Here is a 5,292-nt window from a genome sequence, read left to right as displayed (position 1 = left end):
CTCAGCCACCAGGATCCGATCAACCCGGGGACGAGGGCGAGGGGGCACGGCGACCCCGATAAAACGAGGATCAGGAGTGATGAGTGGGCCGGATGCGGGAAAATGGGTAATGGGAAGGGAGCAAGCGGGACAAGGAGAAGAGGCTCACGTACCGGCAGGGTCGCTACGCCCTGAGAGGAACAGCTTGCGCTGTCCACCAGGGTGGGAAATTTAGTTTTTTTTTGCTGGTGGCGGAGTACAAAAATTTTTGTGGTCGGAGTACAAATTTGCCTGCAAGCAAAGGTCTGTCTAGTGTGGAATGAGCATCTGCACAACGGGCCTTGCTTGGAGTACATCACATACTGCCTTTAATGGTTCAACATTTTCCCAATGTTTTTCTGGCAAAAATTAGTGTCAGCATGCAATTTTGCATTTCCGTGGAACAGAGCACTTCTTGTGAGTGAGGGTGCCACACTGATCCCATCCATATCTCTGTAGTGCTACTAGCTCACCTATACATGCAAAGATTGCTTAATGGTACATGTTAATAAGAAATATACAGTTGAGAGGTTAACAACAAAACTTTATACATATGCATTCACAGGTGCATCATACAAAGCTCAGTTACTTATCATTATCTATCTACATGCAAACTTACACAATATCGAAATGATAAATCAGGTGCATCCTCTGCTTACTGACAAACTAAGTTGCGGACAACCACTGTGCATCACACCCTGGTTTTTTAATGAGTCTTAGGCAGATGCAACTGTCTATGAAAGCCTTATGTATGTGACATCACTAACATGTTGTCCTTTTGGCCTTTACATAATTAATATAAACATACCAAAAGTGTTCCTCTTCCTATCCTTCTCTTTCTGCTCTTCTCCTCTTTCAGTTCCTCACCTTCTCTTTCTGTCACTTTTCTCCTTCCACTCCTCCTCCACTTCTGCTCCTCCTCTCTTCCTGCACCTCCTGTTATCCCTCTCCTCTTCTCCAAGTTCCCTATGATCTTATGTAGGGACAATTTTAATACTGCCACTGCAAGACCTTATGCCTGACAGCAAGGAACATAGCAGCATTGCCTCCTGTCAGGTTACAGCAATTATAACCACAAGCTGAAAAGAGGCCAGCCTCATATTTGACCCCACATGGGAAACCCAAGCCTAGCATTTGTTGTATATAGATACCTTAGTACCTACATACCTACCCACCATGCTGTAGGTACAGCAGGTTATACCAAGGTGATTCTGCACCAGCCTGCAGTGGTAAACATTTATAGATCAGTCCCCCGGTATTTATTTACCTTTTTTGGAATGACTTAATAGCGGTCCAAAACTAAATCCCAAGTAATTTTAGAAGTGTGGATACATGCTGTGTGAAAACTGAAGACAACCAATTCCACTTTGTCTCACTGAATACCTCAAACTCGCAGCTACGATGCACATAATCCCAAGCATCTTCACTCACCTTCCGCCCTCCTCACTCCGACCACATCAAGACAAACAACCAAACCATGCACAGGAGTTCTGGCGCATTCACAGACATTGTGATGGCATTCTAGCACTCGTCAATGGGCAACCAAGTACAAGTACCACGGGTCGGTCCTGAAATGACAGGCCGTGATGAATAGTCTAAGAAAAAACATTTATGCAATTGCAGCAACACAAATTGTTAAGTTTGCGGTAGAAAAATCATAGAGCTTTTCAGTCATGCATTTAAAGTTGCTATTTTCCACCTACAAATATATATTATCTTCTGGTGGCGCAAGACAACGCCGAGATAATGCAGGACCTGTACTACAAATCTATAGATATTTCTCCTTCTAAGGCATATCATGCCATTTCAACACCCTCTGAGGAAGGCCCGTATCTGGACGATACCAAAACACGTCAATTTTTTAATTAAATTTGGCTAACTTTGCTAAAAACTTGCTGTTCTCCGGCTTGTACTCCGGCTTGTTCTCCCCGGGTCTCCCTATAGGCCCCATTGTGAGAAGGGCAACCAAGTACTGCGATTTTTTCCCACCGGGTTATGGACCATCTCTATCTTACAAGTATAGGTACTGGTTGAGCCTGGAGACGTGATACCCTTGTTAAATAAGTAAGATATCCTCGAATCTTCAAAGACCGGTACCTACCGATTTCTGAAAAAGTGGTTGACTTACTATCATTTATACAATAGTAATAAGTTTTGGAATGCTGCATGCCACAAACTCCCATTTTGGGAACGTAATTCCCGATGACATTTAAGAACCCAAAAGAAGCCGTTACCACCAAAAGTGCCGCCCACAAACGTGATATTTGGGTGCCATTTAATGTCATGATTCTATCTCAAAAGTGCCGATATGTGGTGTGTTTGAATGCTATGATTTTGAGTTTAATTGCAAGTTGGATGGTGATTGGTGGCTGGTATGGCAGGAGCAGGAATGAAACGAGCGCTTTGAAAAGGATGTGCAATGCTGGAATCTTTGGAAATTTTCCCACCAAACTTTTTGCAAGATGCACGTCCTTTGGTAAAATCGCTAACATGTTATCTTAATATGAGGTAAGTTAAGAGCATAGTTGGCATGCTGGACTTCTTGCTCGGCGAGTCTTTGAATGACCTAGTTGGAAAAGATGTGCCAGCGGTGATTTTGGTGCTGCTAGTGATTTCTGGTCGAACGAATATTGTTGTAGGTGTCTGTTGCGACGCGGACCTTCACTGCTCGAAAATGCACTCGTCAGTTGCAGGAGGCTGGGCTGCCGCTGGTTTCGGGTACGGGAGGCGATGGGTTCGTCGCGTGGTGGGAGCCAGAGCCGTGATATGTTTGTCCGTTTCTTGAAAGTTATCGGTGGGTGTGTGCGTCGTGGAGAATGCGGTCTTCTTACTTACTCAGGTGCGCCATATATTTTCCCCACAGGTAATGACATGCAAGGTATGTGGCAGCGGTAGGTACTTAAAACAAGCACATTTCATAGTTCAGTTTATTTCATTCCCACAGAAGTAACTCACATGGGTTGTCATCACCATTCAGGAGTTGCATAGGCTTGTACAAGTGCATCTAACCCATGTAATACAATGATGAAGGACATTAACATGAACGCCCTGGATTGGCCAGCTCCTGCAGGATTGCAGATGCTTGTCTCCATTTCTTGGTGCTCCATATGTTTGGTCCCTGGAAATCAGATAAAAGTTATAACTCACTTTATGAAAGCAAAGTTCATGCACCCTCCTGGCTATCAAGAAAGCAAAACTGTCTGCCTTGGTACTTATACTCAGGCTCATACATTTGCAATGGTGTCTGCTTTGTGGGGCGGCTGCAGTGTTTGTCTGGAGTACAAAAATTGTCATTCTTACCAGTCAAGAGCCTGGAGTACAAAATTTCCTGGTGTCACATCCACCAGAAAATGGAGGTTTTTCCCACACTGCTGTCCACCCGTTACCGGAGCTGGGACCCGAGGGGGCGCTAGTCCCCTACACCGACCAAAGCCGGTGCCCCTGCGGGCATTATCTGATCTGTGTATTAGTGCAATCATATGAAATCGGTACGGAATGTTCCCGCCCCCTGAGTGTAGCCCCCCGCCCCTCCCCTCGGCAGGCCGGCCGGCTGTGGGTTTCCCTTCCCCCGCCCGCGTCCGGCGGCCTTGGCGGACCGCGGCCGCCTTGTCCGGCCGCGGTATGGCCTTGGGCGCAGCCGCACCGCCGCCGGCGATGTTTGGCGGCGTCCCGAGGCGGCACAGCCTTGTTGCTCGCCGCGGCCGTTCCGTTTGGCCGCGGTGGAGCCCGCATTGTGGCCGCCGCCATGACGTGCCCCCCACCCCTTCCCACCATGGGGTGGGTGCCCATCCCATATGCGGCACGCTGCGTCGTGCCGCTGGGAACGTGATCATATACCTGTACATTTGAAATCATCGTGTCGCGTGTGAATGCGCTCCAGGGTCTGGAGCGCATGCGTTTTTCTTTCACATAACCCTTGTAATCAAACATGTACTATGGAAATAAAAAATCTGTTCTTATCAGCTTAATATCTGATACGTCCCCTACATGGGGACCAGAATATTAAACTGATTTTTGAACATTGGCGGGGTTACTGGAGCTTGCTCCTGCCCTGCCGCGGGTTGGCCTGGCATTGCACTACAGCCAGGATCGGCCCATTTTATGCTGTCAGCGGTGTCAATAAATCAATATATGCTCTAATACATGCATAATCAGTATGTGTGTTCAATATGGCTTTGCGCTTATGCTGCGTGCGCGCCGCTGCTGGCACACAGCCAAGACGCATCGCCTCAGATGTGTGGGCCGACGCAAAAGCCAGCACGAACAGAGCATGGCCAGAGCCAACAACAAGATCAACGACTACATTGCAAGCAATGAAGACACACAAGAAAGAAGCCAAACAAACACACCAAGAAAGCAAAAAAAAAAAAAACAACAACAACAAAAAACAGCAATAGCCATCACATTTCAGCACTGTGGCCGCCGGCGAAAACACATGATTGACATCAGCTCAAAGACGGCCGATGCCATGTCACCAACAGCGCGTGCCGTCAGGCCGGCAACATGCAATGCCAACGCATCACATGGTTGTACGAGCCAACGCCATATATACCAACCGCCTGACAATGACCATGGTCGCCGGCTGTGCATAACAGCTTTGCGCACCCCACGGCTAGATGGCTCTGTCGGGCGCGTGGCATTCACACATCGCCTGCCGGCCGGCCAATGGTCGGCTGTCTGCCTTGCTCCAGCGCACGGGTCCGGCAGTCGGAGGCCGTGCGCCCTCGCCGGCCTGGCGGCATCGCTCGGCTGCATGGGCGTCTTCGCCTCCGAAGCGCGGCCGCGCTCTACCACGTGACGCGGCGCGACGCCGCACACAACTTGCAACAAGTCGAAAGCACAGCCCGTCAACTGCACGGGGACGCGCCACAAGCACCAGGCCCGCGACGGCCAACCCGTCTTTGCTCTTTCGACGCCCGCGCGCGACAGCCATCTAGCGGCCGTGCTGGCACTAGCGGCCGCCGGGCCGTTTTCGACCGTAGCGACGCGCGTGCCGGCGTCAGTTGCGTGTCCACAGACGCGGTGCGAGCGCGTGTTCTGCCTCTCGCCGACGCTGGGCACCTATTGATAGTGACGGTGTGCTGTCACGTGAACGGTGTATGGTCACATGATCGGCGATTGCCAGTCGGGTGACGTGATGAACAGCGCACAGGCCACCGCTCCAAGGGCGCAAATCGTCGGCGACCTCCGGTCACGCGCCAGTGTGCCGACGCAACCGCGCACGCGTCTCGACCAACGGAGAAGGCGCGCACGACTCAAGTGACGGCAAGATGC

The 5,292-nt window shown here is 50.0% G+C and overlaps 1 non-coding gene across 1 annotated transcript; it reads left to right on the top strand.

Annotated features, from left to right (window-relative positions):
- The first annotated feature begins 3,929 nt into the window (after positions 1 to 3,929).
- LOC119090734 (U2 spliceosomal RNA) lies at positions 3,930 to 4,121 on the top strand. Its single transcript, XR_005093305.1, has one exon. It is a non-coding gene; the product is annotated as a U2 spliceosomal RNA (small nuclear RNA).
- Positions 4,122 to 5,292: the final 1,171 nt, after the last annotated feature.

Source organism: Pollicipes pollicipes, unplaced genomic scaffold, assembly GCF_011947565.3.
Source record: "Pollicipes pollicipes isolate AB1234 unplaced genomic scaffold, Ppol_2.1 Scaffold_3087;HRSCAF=3621_pilon_pilon_pilon, whole genome shotgun sequence".
In the NCBI taxonomy this organism is placed as follows: Eukaryota; Metazoa; Arthropoda; class Thecostraca; order Pollicipedomorpha; family Pollicipedidae; genus Pollicipes; species Pollicipes pollicipes.
Note: the sequence above shows the minus strand (reverse complement) of the source record. Positions and strands in the feature narration are given on the sequence as shown.